Raw genomic sequence first — 18,618 nt, 5'->3', positions numbered from 1 at the left:
GCCTGACTTATTTCTCTTAGTATGATATTCTCAAGATAAAATATTTTGATGATAATAACTAGCATATATTAAGTCCTTTACATAAGTGCTTAACTTGTGAGTTGGCTGCCATTATTATCCCCATTTTACAGACGATAAAAATGAGGCAGGGAGTAGTTAAATAACTCCCTCAAGGCCATACAGCCTGTAGGTGGTAGACAGTGATTTCAACCCGGCACTCTGGTCCCTTCTTTAAATCCCTACACTCTATATCTCTGTGATCTTTATCAACAATGACAAAATAATGCTAATGTGATGGTTAAATGAGAAAAAGATATATTTCCCACACTTGCCAGAAAAAATAATCCATTTTTCATAATACTGACACTTAAATAAAAGCGATGTTTTGATATAACTAAAATTCAGGTTTTCTTCTTCTTTGTATGTGCTTTTCTCAAGTTTTCTTTAATGAACTCTACTGTTCTAAATTTTTTAAATCACTCAATTTCATTTTTATTTCTTATGATTGAGAAGTGGAGGAAATCGTCAATTAGGATGTTGCTGTTTGGTAGGGAAAGAAAAAGATACTTTACAGTGAATCGAAAACTGTCACATCTTCTTTCTAAAATGTCCATAGAATGACAGAATCACAATGAAACTCCTCACTTCCCAGAAAAGGGAAACCATGTTTTCATGATCCTGACCCTACAAGGAGTCCTGGCTAAGTTTCCAGTTCCAGCCACTCGGTCTGAGGTTGACTCCCACTGCCCGAGCAGCCTAACATCCTATGGTTCTTCTCTTTAAAGCAGCAGCACTTATGCAGATATTTCCCTCATTCAGCCAAGAAGGTAAGTTCTGTTTTATTTCAGCAGTTATCTGTGGCCCATTTCTGGAATCGGTGTTTATAAATACAAAGTCCATCTGAACCAGTTTTATGAACTTCATTAATAACAGCTGTCAAGCAGAATGCCTGGCCTTTGCCGTCAAATTTCATTTGTAAAGTATAAATAATTTCAAAAACACACAAAAACATGTGAGAAGAAGTGTTCTAAGTTTCAAACTCTTGGAAATCTCAGTAACACTCTCACTCTAGTGATATAAAGCCATCTAAATAAACTTCCAGGTCAGAAAAACCAGAACCTAATCTAATGCTGTTTGTGGAGAAGGTATGATACCATGTCAAAGACTACAAACAATCAGGCAGTAATACATAATCAGAATTACATAATAGCCCACTTCAGAACTGTGGTATAAATATATATAAATAGATACACACACACACACACACACACACACACACACATAATTTTTTGGACTTTGTCCCCAATCCTGGCACAAAGCTCCTAAATCCCTTGGAATTTCCTGAGTGAAAAGAGTTATTTGTTAGTCAATAACAAATAAGAATAATAGCCTTGGCAAGTTTGGCTCAGCAGTTAAAGTGTCGGCCTGAGGTCCGGAAAAACCTGGGTTCAGTTCCCGCTAAGGGCACGTACCTCGGTTGCAGTTTGTCCCCGGCCCTGGTTGGGTCGTGTGGGTGGCAACCACTCGATGTGTCCCTTTCACGTCAATGTTTCTCTCTCTCTCTCTCTCTCACTCCCACTCTATCTGAACAAAAAATTGAAAAAATGTCCTCGGGTGAGGAAATAAATAAATAAATAAATAAATAAATAAATAAATAAATAAAATGCTTTAAAAAAAAAAAAAGAAGAAGAAGAACCAGCCTCTTTTGATCATAATTGATTTGATGCTATTGAGGCTACTCCAGGTGAGATGGGGACTACTCACCAGAAAGACCAAACTTGTGATTAGAAGGTTAGAACTTTCAGCCCCACTCCCTCTGCTTACTGGACACTGAATTCTGTGACAACTCCCGAACAACCAGATTCCGAGAGCTTCCAGGCTGGTGAACACATTGGTATGCAGAGAGGGTGAGGGGCATCAAACACCCCTGGAGCTCTCTATATCACCCCCCAAAACCTTGCCCTATGCATGTCTTCCATTTGACCATTCCAGAGTTGTATTCTCTGTAATAAACTGGTTCATTAGCAAAGTGTTTTCCTGAGTTCCATGTCTCATTCTAGCAACTTATCAAACTTGAGGGGAGATCCTAGGAACCCTCAAATTTAGAGTCAGCCAGGCAGAAGTGTGGGTCACCTGGGACCCCATTTGCAGCTAGCATCCATAATGGGGACAGTCTTGTGGAACTGAGCCCTCAACCTGTGGGGTCTGAGATAACTCTGGGAGTTAACATCAGAACTGAATTGAATTGTTGGACATAAAATTGGTATCAGTGAGCTGGTTGATGAAGAGAACAAACCACACATTTGGTGTCAAAAGTAGTGTCTGAAAACATCACTCAGGAACCCATAGGAAGTTCTGATACTGTCCTACATCAGGTCTATAGCAACAACCACCAAAACAACAACAGTTCATTGAAAAAGCGACAGTCACACAATCTTAACCAGAAGTAAAAAAAAAAAAAAAAAAGATAAAGCCAAACTTGACCCTGAAGTCAGCAGAAAAGAAACAAAAACTGTCAACAAAATAACTAAGGAGCATAAATTTAATATGATTTCTTAGTCTCCCTTGAAGGTAGCTTGGAACATGTATAGACATGTTAGGTTAAGAAATAAGAATTAACTACCAATTATACAGAAGAATATAGCCACTTCAATCTCTACATTCTTACAAAGTGAAATATACACACACTTTAAAAAAATAAGATAAATGTAAATTTCATTTAACAAGTTGCACATACATTTTCTAATTAAATAATGTCATGCTTTTAAGTTAGATAAAAATTCCTCACTTAATCTTAAATCAATTGAGTGCTCCTTTCAAAGGATCAAAATAAATGCTTTGCTGTAGGTGTAGTCTAACTGGAGAAGTAAATCCCTGCTGACTGAAACGAGACAGCCTGCTGGGCAGCTCCTACTTACATCACCGCCATGGGCTCCAGGCGCCTGGCCAGGCAAGTCTTGGGGATTTCACAGCTTTCCACAGCCGGGCCCCTCCCAGACATCGTAGATCCCCTGGGTCAAAGGCTCCCTAATCTTTTTTTTTATCCTCACCCGAGAACATTTCTCGATATTTTGTTCAGATAGAGTGAGGGGGGGAGGGGGAGAGAGAGAGAAAAACATCGACGTGAAAGGGACACATCGAGTGGTTGCCACCCACATGACCCAACCAGGGCCGGGGACAAACTGCAACCGAGGTACATGCCCTTAGCGGGAACTGAACCCGGGTCTCTCTGGACCGCAGGCTGACGCTCTAACCGCTGAGCCAAACCGGCCAGGGCACTTCTCTTTTTTTTTTTTTCCAGCTGTCACACCAACTTCATTTATTTATTTGGAATTATTTTATTTTTTTCAACTTCATTGAGGCATATATAATAAAAACTACTGTGTATAGCATGATGTTTTGATATATGCATATATTCTGAAATGTTTACCACAGTCAAGCTAATTAACATATCTATCATCTCACACAGCTATCTTTTTTTTTTTTTGGAAAACACAATTAAGATTTACTCTCCTAGCAATTTTCAAGTATACAATACAGTATGGTGAGCCACGGTGACTATGCTCTCTGTTATATCTCCAGAAATTATTCATCCTGCATATCTGAAACTGTACACTGTGACCAACATCTCCCCATCCCCCACTTAGCCCCTGGTGACCACCATTCTACTCTCTGCTTCGAGAGTTGAACTTTTCAAGATTCTACATACGAGATCATACAGTATTTGTCTTTCTGTGTCTGGCTTATTTCACTTAGCATAAGCCTCTAGGTCAGCAGTTCTCAACCTGTGGGCCGCGACCCCTTTGGGGATCGAACGACCCTTTCACAGGGATCGCCTAAGACCATGGGAAAACACATATTTCCGATGGTCTTAGGAACCGAGACACCGCTCCTCTATCCATCTCCAGGCGGGTCCGCCCACATGCAGATACGCCCACATACAACATGAGGAACTGTATTAAAGGGTCGCGGCATTAGGAAGGTTGAGAACCACTACTCTAGATTAATCTATGTAGTCACAAATGACAAAATTTCCTTCTTTTTAAAGGCTGAACAATGTTCCATTGTATATATATATGTCACCTTTTCTTTTTCTTTTTTAATCCTCACCCAAGAATATTTTTCCATTGATTTCTTTAGATAGAGTAGAAAGGAGGGAGGGAGCGAGAAAGAGAAACATCAATGTGAGAGAGAGACACATCGATTGGTTGCCTCCCACACAACCCCACCGGGGCCAGGGATTGAACCTGAAACCCAGATATGTGCCCTTGACCCGGAATCAAACCTGCAACCCTTTGGTCCCCAGGCCGATGCTCTAACCACTGAGCAACTGGCCAAGGCTATATCATCTTTTCTATATTACTTCATCTGTCGATGGACACTTAGGTTGTTTTCATATCATCTGTTGTGACTAGTGCTGCAGTGGATATGGGAATGCAGATATCTCTTTGAAATAGCTATTTTATTTCCTTTGGATATACACCCAGAAGTGGGATTGCTGGATCATATGGCAGTTCTATTTTTAATTTTTTTTAAAACCTCTATACTGTTTTCAATAGTGGCTGCACCATTTTACATTCCCACCAATAGTAAAAAGGGTTCCCTTTCATCCACATTCTTGCTAGTACTTATCTTAAGGGCTCCCTAATCTTAAATCACATTACATACTGCCCACTGGGTGTCAGCTGGGACACCTGTCTTGGTTCAAATAGAGCCGGCCTCTGAGCGGGGATTACTCAGCATTCTTAACGGAAGCTCCATCACCAGCAAGCAGCCAGCCTTTCAGCTATTTTTGCTGTTGAAGAAACAGTCTTTGCACGATACACAATCGTTTTATTTCAGTCCTACACCAAGCTGGGCTTCAATAACCACAAGGCCATCCTTTGCTCTGGGTTTCAATAACCACAAGGCCATCCTTTAATATATCATTTTTGTAGAAAACTTCCAAAGACAAAAAGGAAAACAACCAACAAACAAAACAGCCTCCCCATTCCTCCCACTCCGTTCCTCCCACCCCACCTCCCTGCCACCGGCTTCCATGGGCCGAGCTTAACTTTGAGTTATTAATGTCCAGATGGTCTGGATGCCTGTGAGATGCCGCCTGGTCTACACAGCACAGGGGCCCAGGCGTGAGACTCCTGCGAGGCTCCTTCTTCTCCTCTGGCTCCTGCCCCTTGGGCTGTTCAGGCCTATTTAATTAAATCAGCCCTAAGGCTGTCATTGGTTAGAAGTCTTAACCAAATTACTTCCAGAAGACAGGATTTGTTAAAAAAAAAAAAAGGGGGGGGGGCTGTCATCATAATAGCTAATAAGAGAAAATTGGGGTTTCGTGTAAGGTTAGAGAACGTGCCTAAGGTCACATCGCTCGTTTAAGCAGCAGAGTTTATTTCTCCTCTATTGAGATCTCACAGCAGACCCCAGAGATGATTCCAGAAAAATGCCTACCAGTCGAACTTTATTTCCATTTAAATTTAAAATACTTGATTAAGCCCCATAGAGTGGAGTGGGAGGGAGTATAGGGTGTTAAATTTTAGTTTACTATGTAAATTGAAAAGAAGAAAATCTGGGGGGTTGTGTGTGTGTGTGTGTGTGTGTGTGTGTGGTGGTGGTGAGGTACAATAATTGTATCAATATAATTTTTTAAATACATACTGGAATTCTTACGGTTGAAATTGAGACAGGTTAGTAAGAAACTGAGACAAATGGCTGAACAAACAGAAAGGCTGAATGATTAACAGCCAATTGATAAATCACAAGAATCTATCCTCCCTAACCAAAGACACCTAAGAGCAGGTGGTTTAAACCTATCCTCCCTAACCAGAGCTGCCCAAGAGCAGGTGGTTTAAATTACCTTAATCAGGGAGATAGATAACAACAACAACAACAAACCAGAGCCAGAGGTGAAACTAACCAGAGAACACCCTGCGCTCTGGCCTCTTTTCTTTTCTGCCTGAATAAAACGTGCTTTGTTTTTTCTCCCTCAAATTCATCCTTGAAATCTTTTCTAGGTGAATCAAGAACTTGGAGGTCACCTGACATGTAAAAAATCCTGGACTGTACCTGGGTAGGGCAGCCCCTGGCGAGGAAGCCATTGGGTAACAAAATGATTTGGAATTTTCTTGACAATATTCCAGGAGGTGAAAGTTGGTGGGAGTGTAGATGACACAGAACTGGCCATGAGTTGATAACAGTTTGAAGCCAACTGATACATATATATATGGGCATTCCTTTCAGCAGTCTATATTTGAATATAACTGGAAAGTTTCCACATTAGAAGGTTTAAATGAATGAATGAATAAAACAGCAAAAAACAAATATCAAAAACCAGTGTCAGCCCGGCCGATGTGGCTCAGTGGAATGAGCACTGTTCCATGGACTGAGAGGTCCGGGTTCAATTCCCTGTCAGGGCACATGCCCAAGCTGTGGCTGGATCCCCAATAGGGGGCATGCAGGAGGCAGCCGATCAATGTTTCTCTCATCGATGTTTCCATCTCTCCCTCTCTCTCTCTCTCTCTCTCCCTTCCTCTCTCTCTAAAAGAAAACAATAAAAACATTTTTTTCCAAGTGGACACTAGCTTTGCTCTTTAGTCACTAACATGTTAAGGTTCTGGGCACATTTCAACTAATAGAAAAATAACAGAAATACAAATAACAACAACACAATTATGACTTCCCTCACAGGTACATCGAGCTTTATAATGCACAGAGCCTACATCTGAGCCTACACTAGAGTACTGATACCACTTTACAAATGGGGAAACTGAGGCTCAGAGAAGAAAGGTGATCTTCCAAAGTTTACACAGTGAGTCAGCAGCCAGAATGCCCTCTGACGCAGCAATGCAGGCATTAGCAGCAGCTAGCAATTCCAAGGTGAGGCAGCTCCCAGTCTAGACCTTCCCCCAGCTTCTAATATTGGAGCGGCCTCATTGCTGGACCATGCGGGACAGAAGAGTCCTGCTACAGTGGGACTCAACCTTCCTAATGCCGTGACCCTTTAATACAGTTCCTCATGTTGTGGTGACCCTCAACCATAAAATTATTTTTGCTGCTACTTCGTAACTGTAATTTTGCTGTTATGAGTCGCCATCAAAAATATGTGTTCTCCGATGGTCTTAGGTGACCCCTGTGAAAGGGTCGTTTGACCCCCAAAGGGGTCGCGACCCACCGATTGAGAACTGCTGTGCTACACCAAGCGGCCCCACTAGCTGTCTCCCAGAGAGGCAGGCCTCTAGGCAGGGGCACATCCAGGTTTTAGGGCAGTGAAGCCTACAATTTAGGGACCTGAAATTATAAATACAAAAGTAGATATAATAGTTAATATTCATTTTGAACGAGAAAAAAATCACATAAATATCTGAATCCTTGGGGATTTGGGACTCTTCTGAGATCTCTTTTAGGCAATTTATCAGAAAAACAAGCATAGAAATGCTTCCTGGTTACAACCTGGCTGCAGGAGACTGGCTACCTCCCTCCTCAAGGCCACACAGCCAATGAAGGACAACACTAGGATTCAACCAGAGGGGATGGAAGAGAGGGAGGAAGGAAACCAAAGCAAACATCATCACTTTCCCTGTTGTATGGAGGACACTCCTGGGAACTGACTCACACAATTATGGGGACTGACAAGTCTCAAGTCAGCAGTCAAGCTGGATCCCCAGAAGAGCCAATGTGGTTTCAGCCCAACGGTCAACAGGCTCAAGTCCCAGGAAGAGCTGATATTTCAGTTCGAGAGAGAAGGCAGGAGAAAACCCGTGTCCCAGCTCCAGGCAGTCAGGCTGGAAGAATCTGTGGGAGGGTCAGCCTTCCGGTTCCATTCAGACCTTCAAATGATTGGGTGACGCTGCCCACAGTGGGGAGGGCTACCAATTCCTCCAGAAACACCCTCATGAACACGCCCAAAATACTGTTTGACCAAATGTCTGGGCACACCAAGTCCAACTGACACAGAAAATTAACCAACATACTCTCTGACTTCAGTTATAAAAAGGACAGGGCCAAATCTGGAAAAAAATCTCAGGAAAGAAACTGTTACTGTGACCAATTCTTACCACCTGAGTGCCAAGAAAATGCCAAACAGTACCCTATAAATGCTATAGTCCCTTAATGTGATCTCATCTTAGTCTGAAATATATGCAGGTAAAGTATGCAGTCATATTGTGGCACTTTTTTTTGTTTGTTTATTTTATTTTATTTTTTTTATCCTCACCTGAGGACACTTTTGCATTAACTTCAGATAGAGCGGGAGGGAGAGAGGGAGAGAGAGAGAGAAACATCGATGTGAGAGAGACACATGGACCGGCTGCCACCCACACAACCCCAACCAGGGCCGAGGACAAACCGCAACTGAGGTACGAGCCCTTAGCGGGATCGGAACCCGGGACTCTGGTCCGCGGTCCGATGCTCTAATCGCTGAACCAAACCGGCCAGGGCTATTCGTGGCACTTCTAATGGCACTAAATTAGACAATAATTTTTTAGTTTTTAATTTTCCGTATTTTATGATTGACATTCAGGGGCTTTGTTAGTCCTAACAAAACTGTCCCTCCCATGCAAAATTACAATGAGATACCACTCCACACCTGTTAGAATGACTATTATCAGAAGTTATAATAGAATGATTATTATCAACAAGTAGTAACAAGTGTTATTACTTTAGAGAGGTTGTGGAGAAAAAGGAACCCTCATTCACTGCTGGTGGGAATGGAAACTGGTATAGCCACTATGCAAAACAGTATGGAGGTTCCTCATAAAAATTTAACAAAAGACTTACCACATGACCCAACAACCTCTCTTCTGGGTATCTACCTGAAAAACTTGAAAACATGTATTCACAAAGATATATGCACCCCTATATTCAATGCAGTATTATTCATGGTGGCCAAGACATGGAAAAACCAAAGTACCCTTTGATAGAGGATTGGATAATGATGTGGTACATATATACAATGGAATACTACTCACCCACAGGAAAAAATGAAATACTGCCATTACGGATCTTGAGAATGTCAAGGTAAGCAAAATAAGTCAGACAGAAAAAATCAAGATCCATATGATTCCACTCATATGTGGGGTATAAAACTGAAAGCAACAAATGAACAAACAAAGTAAAACTTATAGACACAGACAACAGAATGGTGGTTACCAAAGGGAAAGGTGGAGGGCAGGTAGTAAAAGGTAAAGGGGCTCAAATATATGGTGATGGAAGGAGATTTGACTTAGGTGGTAAACAGACAATGCAATACTCAGGTGATGTATTAAAAAACTGCACACTTGAAACCTATATAATTTTATTAACCAATGTCACCCCAATAAATGTTTTTAAAAACAATTTTTAAATGTATCTATTTATTTATTTTTGTTACAGATGTTTCTCCTTTTTCCACTGACCTCCTCCTCCCCACTCCCACCCCCTCACCATCCTCACAGTATTGTCTGTGTCCATTGGTTGTGCATATATGCATGTAAGTTCTTTGGTTTATTCCTTCCCACCTCCTCTCCCTCTGAGGTTTGTCAGTCTGTTCCCCACTTCCATGTCTCTGGATTTATTTTGTTCATCAGATTATTTTGTTCATTACATTCCACAAATAAATGAGATCATGTAATATTTGTCTTTCTCTGACTGGCTTATTTCGCTCAGCATTATACTCCCCAGGTCCCTTCATGTTGTCTCAAAGGGTAAGAGATCTTTCTTCCTTACAGCTGCATAGTCTTCCATTGTGTATATGCACCACAGCTTTTCTATCCATTCATCTCCTGATGGACACTTGGGGTGTTTTCAGATCTTACCTATCGTAAATAGCACTGCCATGAACATAGAAGTTTAAAAAAAAACTGCCCCTCCCAGGACTAGCTAACTCCTAAAGACAGTAAACCACTTGTCTGGGAACACATCTTTGATAAGTAAACCAACCAACCCAGAGCCCATACACGAACCACTTCCCCCATCTGGCTTTTACACACCAGAGGCAATACTCCTCTGCCCTAATCATCCAGGCCCAGACAGCAGACAACGAGGGCAGCCCTAACCCAGAGCCCAGGAAGAGTATTCAAATCAGCCAATCCCAAACCTGATCCGCCTGTGCCCCCGGCCTCACAAACACTACATGTAGGTTTGTGTGCATTCTTTCCCCTCAAGTGTTCTGCCTCCTACCAACCGGGTGCTTCCCCATGGGCCCTACATGGTGCACCCCGCCTCCAGTTCCTGGGGACCTGGGGGGAAGAGCCCCTTCCTTCACGGCAGCAATCTCCCAGTGTGTTGCCCTCACCATACCTGATGAAAACAAATCCCAGGTACATTTCAATACACCTACCTTAGAGTGCATTCACTGACTGTCCAGATGGAAGATTTTACCTGTTTAACAAAATGTTACTCTGTTCCTGCCTGTCCTTACCTATCCACTGAACTGTCAGGTGGCATTTTAAAAGCAATTTAATTACATATTACTGTAGACTCTTATAATTATGTGGGTTAGTGAGACAAATTCTTGCAGCCAAATAACATAACTACAGTATAATTTTTTTAATGAAATAGTTACTCTGGAAGAATACAGCACCTGGCCTTCCTTTGTCACCCTATCACCTGCTCTATTGAAACTTCAGGCAGCTCCTCCACCAAGGAACATTTTCACATCTCTTTAGTCTTTAACCTTGATAAAGGGGAAGTGTCACCAGCCAGAAGTGCTCAGAAAGGTATTTAAGAATCTTCTACAGGATATAAATATAGGTGCAAATTCAGGTTTATACCTGTACTGACCTTGTCTCAATCATAGAGTGGCTAAATTTACAGTTTTATTCCCTACACAAACGCAAATTAAATTACATTTAGCTATGCTAAATGTATAAGTATAACATTATGGAAAGAACAGGGTTAAATGGAACCCACATGGCCACAGTTCTGCAATGTTTCCACAACTACACATTGAGTATCTACTACACACGAGGCACCGTGCTGAAGGACAGAAACTGCCCACCTCAGTCCAGTCCCACTCCCAGTCTATCAGCTTTAGGTGCTAAGGGAGGAACAGTAGGGCTTCTCAGCTACTGATAATGTAGGTCAAGAGTAAGGGGAGCCAAACTTCAGGGGAAAGTCCTTTTCATGTTGGAAGGGCTAATTTACATATGAGAATGATAAGGGTTGTTGGATGCGTGCACATCTTTCTCTTTCTGGCTTGAGTAAGGATGTGCCTAGTGCTTTGTTTTCCCCCACACTCATACAATTTTTTTTTTTAATAAAGTAAGTTCTAGCTCCTTTCACGTGTACACATCTGGCATGTAAAGGTACTGAATAAATCCATCGATCCATTAATTCATTCTTTGGTCTAAAAGTTTGTGTCCCCCTCGCAAAGTCATATGTTGAATCCAAACTGCCAAAGGCGATAGTATTAGCAGGTGGGGCCTTGGGGAGGTGATTAGGTCATGAGGATGGAGCCCTCATGAATGGATGAGTGCTGTATAAAGAGGGTCCAGAGAGCTCCGAAACCCCTTCTATGTGAGGACACAGGAGAAAGGCATTGGCTATCAACTGGGAGAAGGCCCTCACCCAACCATGCTGGTACCTTGATCTTGGACTTCCCAGCCTCCATGACTGTGAGAAATAAACGCCTGTTTTTTATAAGCCACCCAGTCTCTGGTATTTTTGTCCTAGCAGCCCAAACAAATTAAAGGAATGACTGAGATCTTTCACTGTGCCAGGTGCTGTGCTAGGGACTGGGGGGTGGGGGCAGTGAATGTGTCACAGCAGGTCCTGGCGTTGACAGAACTTACATTCTAGTAGAATGGAGTGCATATTCATCCCTGATCCCCAGACTAGATACCCTCTTGAAATGCCCTTTCTTGTTTCCTATCTTAGCCAGGGCCCCAAGTCCCAGCTTCTCTAGTTCCTCCAGCCCAGGTTGATTCTACAAGTCTTTATACCTATCTTGCCCTTCTTGGAACTTTCTTTGGTCACTCAGTTATTTGTTGGCATTTTGATGCATTTATTTCCCCACAGAGATTGAAACCAACTAGTGGTTCCAGACACTGGTTCTAGACTCTGGTCTCAACTATCCTCACTGACACGTGTGGAGTATCTGGGCCCTTCTTGTCGTCCCTTGGGGTGGTCTAGACAGAAAACCTCTGCAGTCTGCTGAGAGTGTCACACTGATCTCTCTGGCCACCTCCTCAGGAACAGCTACAAAAAATGGGGTACCACTGCCCGGCCAGTGTGGCTCAGTGGTTGAGTGTCGACCCATGCACCAAGAGGTTGCCAATTTGTTTCCTGGTCAGAGTACATGCACTGGGCTCAATCCCCAGTGGGGGAATGTCCAGGAGGCAGCCAATCAATGTTCTCTCTCATCAATGTTTCTCTCTCTCTCTCCCTCTCCCTTCCTCTCTCTCTAAAACAATAAAATAAAATAAAATAAATTTTAATGGGGTACCATTATTTTCCAACACTTATATTATCTCTGGATTAGTGGAAGGAGAGCTGGGTTTGGCTTCCAAAAATCTGAGTTGATATTCCAGCTTAGGTTTAACTAGCAGAAGCAAAGTGCAATGCATTCAATATGAACTAAACATCTTAGGCGTCTGACAAGAGAAGGCGTAATCGATGAAAGCTTGGTGAAATGGACAGAATCCAAGCAGCAGGTGAAAGACTGGCAGCGCTGTGACCGGAAATGCATGGGAAGGAACAGCAAAGGTAATGAAACAGCAAAGGTAATGAACCAGAGATGGTGACTGCCTCCCGCTCTCTCTCCAGCCCTCCGGCCCTCTCAGCCCTGAGAGCTGAGCTGGCAGGTGGGTATCATCTGGCCTCCCCTGTCCTCTGGCTTCCAGCTGGGTTCAACCCAGTAGATTTGAGAATGGAAAAGATGTAAGATTAGGGTATTTATTCCTCAGACCCCTCCTTGCTGAGCCGCTAGTCATCACCCCCTCCACCTGCTTCTTCCGGCCCCAAAGCAATACAATTGCTTCACCACTCCTGGCTCCGCTTAACCTTGCCCACACCTTTGTAAATATTTATTTTGTTAAACTTTTCTTAATAATATGTTTGAATGTCCCAGCTGTTTCCCAGAAATCCCTGCTGATAAGGTGGGAAGGCCCAGAGTACGTTTGGAAGTCCCACCAGATCTGACTGGGGTTGTGAGGAGTCAACAAGAAAGAAATAGCACAGCCCAGATATAAAGGGCCATGCTCTGGAACGGAAGCTTTATATTGAAAAAGCAAAGTTTTGAGAAGTGATAGAATAGAGGGGCAGCTTTGAGAAAATGAACCTAGTGAGGGAGCAAATTAAGCTGGAGGAGAGACAAACCAGTTCTGGAAGCCAGTCCGGAGACCAGCGCAGCGGTCCAGGTGCCAGTGATAAGGGCCTGAGGAGGTGCTGGCACTAGAAATGCAAAGAAAGATTCAGATAAGACAGAGGTAAGAAAGAGGGCATGACTGGATGAGAGGTAGGAAGGGCTCTTGGGAGGAAATAAGTGAAAGTTGACATCCAGGCAGCTGGAGAGGAATTATGTGGGCAGAAACAGGACAGTGAAGGCCAGGGCCTGTCCGGGGTAGTTTGGGACAGTTAGGTTTGAGGTTTGGGAAGTAGAATCACTGAGAATGAGGATCACGTAACTACTTGATGGAGGAAGGCAGCCTAGATGACCACTGGGTAAAGGAAGAAACGAGATTGGAAAGGCATATGTAAGCAAGGTTTTGGTTTGGGGCTTAATCCTAGACCATCCTAACCCCATCCAGGGCCACAAAGTAGCCACCTGCAGGCCAATGCAGACCAGAGCTGTGTTTTGTTTTGCTCACAGTGTTCTCTTAAATTCTGAATTAGTGCCAACATTAAAAATGTTGGCTATCTCACAAAAAACATTCCAGATTTGTGGCCTCTCTGACAATAATGGGCCCACATCCTCACATGTCAACACTTGGCCAGGGTAGTTAATGTCTATCTGGATCCAGCATGAGGATGCCGTTCACCCCAGCCCCAGTTGGCCATTGTCATTGCTCAGCCCTGGCACCCATTTTGAGCTTGTGGTCCCTGCTTATGGTGTGAGAGTTCTTGGAAGTTCTTAACAAAACAGATGTCTTTGAAGACACCCTGGGAAAAATTGAGAGGACGAACTTGAGTAATTTGGTTGAGTTCATCACTTTTGAGTGTTTACCATGTGTGGCGTTGTGCTAGGCACCGCAGAGCATGTGATACATAGGATGAGTCTGTCTATTGTGTAACAGGAAAGACCAGGAATGTGAAGGTCTATTAAGTGGCTGTTTCAGAAACTCAGTCACCAGTGAGGACTTAGAATAGACAATGAGAACAGAGATGAAGGTGTGAATGCAAAACACGTGTCGAAAGAATTTCTGTGACAAATTAGCTACAGGGGATAAAGATGGAAGAATGTGAACTATAACTTCGTTCTGGTGGATATAATGAAAAGAAGGTGTGAGCAATAGAATTGGATTACTCAGTGCAGTAATGGTCCAAACCAGGTGAGAGAAGAAAATGAAAACTGGCCTGAGAAGGGATTACGCAGGCTACACTGTTGCTCTTGGCACACCTCCTCTAAGTAACAGCAGTGCTATCACCACCTGCTGTTCAGAAACTGGATTGCTATTTTGTTAACATAATAAAGAAAATGAAGTCTGGGTGGCTCGGTTGATTGAGCATCGTCCTATGCACCAAAAGGTTGCAGGTTCTATTCCCAAAAGGTTGCAGGTTCTATTCCCAGTCTGGGCATGTACCGAGGTTGTGGGTTGATCCCTGGTTGGGGCACACAGGAGAGGCAAATGATCAATGTTTCTCTAAAATCAATGAAAATATCCTTGGGTGAGAATTTTAAAAGAAGAAGAAGAAAGAAAGAAAATGAAGCAATCTTTATTTAGTCCTGCAAGGCCAAGTTGGAACTCTGCCTCCAAAGCTGTTTAAATATTATTAAATATTTGTTTAAATATCAAACTGTGAAGCAAGGCTTTGGTAGTGGACCAGGAATAAGTCACCCAGGAAACAGAAACAATCATCTACAGCTCCCTGGTGATTCAGGGTTTAGAGCCACACTGGGGTTCTTTAGTTCCCGAAGGTGAAAATGTAGGAATTTTCTGTGAAGAGTCACTGATTAAGGGTTACTAATAAGGACCTGGCAATTTAACAGTGGTCACTCTGCTGCTGAGAAATGTCCTACAAGTGTCCCCAGCTTACACTCATTTACATTCAGAAAGCCTCATATCAGGGAGGCACTAACAGTCTCACTAAAGCCATACACTCGCTAAGCAAAAATACAAATTATATTTACAGGAGGAAATTCTTACACTGTGGCTTCAGAAACAGAAAAAAGTCAACTGGATTATTACAAATGAGAGTTAAAGGTTTTGACTGAATTATATGCCTTGTTTTCTTTGTTTGCTTTTTGCTTGCTTTAGTCAATGGGAGCTTGACCACTCATGTTCTAGTGTATAAATTACCACAGTTTAGTTCTTAAAATCCATCATTCACAGTTGGCCTCTAGTCAAGTGTACTGAAGTTTTCCTTTCAAGGCCTGCATATGCTTGTATGTGCCCATCCCCAGACTACAACACAACACACTGGAGAGGGATGTGGAATTAATTTGCTCCCAGTGACAACAGGGATCAGCTTAGGGCTTATCTCCTGAATCCATTCAATGGTCACAATAAAATCACTTACCAGCCTCAGGAATGCTGGGTGGGATTCCCACTCAGAGTCTCACATAGAGAATTCTCTAGGGTGGGGCTTCATTATAAACAGGAGTAGCCAATTAGTCAGACATATTCCCTGAAACGCAGCTTGTGAAATCTTAACACAATGAGAAAAGACTATTTAATTACAAGTTATACATCTGTTGTTTGAACATGATTGAAGAGATGCCAAACCCCTTTAAAGGTTAGGACAGAATGAGCTGTAGACTAGGTAACAGGTGTGCCAGGTTCCCTACGCTCATGTTGTTCCTTTGTCTAACTAAAAGGCACAGTTCCCTGTCCTGGGGAAACTTTGTCTGAGGGTGTATCAGGAGTCAGGAGACCCAGGTTCCCAACCCAGGTAGTGCCAGGTAGGGCTGGTCCTTAACCATTCTTGGGCATGCTTTCTTCTTCAATGGATAAAGGATTGAACTGGATTGCTTCAACGATCCCTTCCTTTTCTAAAACTGTCATCCTCTAAATGAGCAGAAAGAGAAAATAGGTTCACAAGCAGGTACTCAAATGGGAATACTTGTTCTACTAACAGATTGATCAGAGCTGTGAATCACTGCAGCAAAGAATGACAAGTGTTTACAACCAGGCCTGCCCCTGGTGTCTCTTCCTCTTCTTATAAAGACACCAACCAGTCCTATTGGATTAGGGCTCCACCCTTATGTTCTCATTTAACATTAACTCCCTTTTTAGGCCTATCTCCAAACAGTCACATTCTGAGGTACTGGGGGTTAGGACTTCAACATACGAATTTTGATGGGGCACAATTTAGTCCATAGCACCAGTATTTGCCCTCCCAAAGATATAGGCATAGATAGCACCCCCACCCCACCTTGTGTTCTAAATGTCCTGTTTTTTACAAAGTTCTTTCCCCATCTTCCTGCCCCAACGTGGCACTTTTACAATGTAAATCACAGGGATGGCTGGCTGGACCTACCTTCCTTCTTCCTATTACCATCTACGTTTGTTGCATTACACAGACTTTTAAGGCTGGGAATTAAAAAGCAACTAATTGAGCCCTGGCTGGTTTGGCTCAGCGGTTAGAGCCTGCTGACCAGAGAGTCCCGGGTTTGGTTCCCGCTAAGGGCATGTACCTCAGTTGCAGTTTGTCCCCGGCCCCAGTTGGGGTCATGTGGGTGGCGGCCACTCGATGTGTCTCTCTCAGATGGATGTTTCTCTCTCTCTCTCTCTTCCTCCTTCTCTCCCTCCCGCACTCTATCTAAAGATGGATGCAAAAATTTCCTCGGGTGAGGATAAAAAGAAAAAAAGCAACTAATTGACTTCAGGCCTAGTCTGGGCAGCTTCTAACAATTTACCCTCACCTCTCCCATTTACCAAATCTTCAGGTCAAAGAGGAGTTATGTAGTAGGTGGCAGAGCAGGGAAAGGTGAAAGAGTAGAAATGTGCATCTCTGCCCAGAAATACTTCTTCATGGGTCTGTCCCCATTCACTGTAAGACATTTCCTGTGTTACAACATCTTATGGTAACAAGCTTAGACACAAGCAAGGTGGAGGAAACTGTTATGAAAAGACTCCTCCCTTTCATTTTCTCTGGCAGGACACCAGCCACAGACTCTTACACACAGACCCTTGAGCCCTAATTGACATTTCAGCTCCAGATGTGTTGTTTGCATATTTGTTCATCCAGTTTAAAATTTTTTTTAAAGCCCAAATGTTAAATAATTGCTTCTCAAACCACCAGCTCTCTTCTTGATGAACTTTGGTTTTTCAGATAAGTGGTTCTCCAATCCACTTATTCATTCAAAAAATATTTAGTGAGTGCATTCCATGTACCAGGATTGGAAATACAGTGGTGATGACCATGAGCTTGCAGTCCAGTGAGGGAGACAAACAAGTTCTAATACATGGTCCTTATTTCACCTCTTGTGACAGGTGCTGGGCACCTTACATACAAGGTAAAGCATGATCCTCTCCACTGTACAATGAAGAAACAAAGGTGCAAAGAAGGTCAAAAAGCCAGGGTCATGCTGCTAGTCAAAGGAAGTGTCAAGACCAGAACCCATGTCACCTAACTCCATGAGCAGTGCCCTTTCCATCAAGGAATCCTAACTTGGAGCCCATGAACTTGGAGGTGGGTGGGGGGGACGACTTTTTACTAATCTCTAACTGAAATTCAACACTTTCTTTACACACACACACACACACACACACACACACACACATATATATAACAAACCACAGCAACTATTAGCAATACCTGTGATTTTGTCACCAAAAGAAATCACAGGTATTTTCTTATATTACAGGTGTTGCCTATATCTTGAAATATTATTTATGCTCATTACTACTTGAAAATTATGGTAGCTATTAGATCCACTGCTAGATCTTATTTAATGAATTACTTTTAAAGGAATATATTACTATATAGTAAATTATTTTAATATTTGACAAGTGTTTTGGAATTGGTTTCTTTTATAATACTGTGCCTTTTATTGTACACCTTTAAGAGCACTGTCCCGAACTAGTCTTCCCAGAACTGTCAAAAGGGTACATGGCACACAGAAAATGGGTCAGCACCCTACATTACTGCAATGGGCAGCCCATACAAATCCAGGGGCTCTGCTCACCCCTGTGTCTTTGAGCAAAAAGCTAGGTTGGGATTTTTATAAACGAGAGACGTCAACAGGAAAGCAAAGCCGCAGTTCCTCCAGAAGACCCTTTCTTTCTCTCCTTTCCGCCTATTCAGTTCGGCATGTGCCCAAACGCTCTCCTCTGCCTGTGGCAGCCGCCTCAGGGGGCGCCCATCTGTCCCACGCACTGTGTGGGCGGGTAAATGTGTCCCCGCCGTGGGCAGACTGTTGACGTCAACCTCTGACCCCGAGGCTGGGCACCCACCGCGCCCGGGACGGTGCCGAGGGGCAGTCAACAAGACGGAGGCGACAGAAATTCCCGCCCGCCCACCGAGACGGGATTCTGCGGCTGTTAC

At 43.1% G+C, this 18,618-nt stretch overlaps 1 protein-coding gene across 1 annotated transcript in view; it reads right to left on the bottom strand.

Moving 5' to 3' along the window:
- SQOR (sulfide quinone oxidoreductase) overlaps positions 1-18,618 on the bottom strand; it is a 48,329-nt gene that overhangs the window by 29,399 nt on the left and 312 nt on the right. The gene's annotated exons all lie outside the window — the stretch shown is intronic.

This window comes from Molossus molossus, unplaced genomic scaffold (genome assembly GCF_014108415.1).
Source record: "Molossus molossus isolate mMolMol1 unplaced genomic scaffold, mMolMol1.p scaffold_m16_p_1, whole genome shotgun sequence".
NCBI lineage: Eukaryota > Metazoa > Chordata > Mammalia > Chiroptera > Molossidae > Molossus > Molossus molossus.
This window is presented reverse-complemented; position numbering and strand designations above follow the sequence as displayed.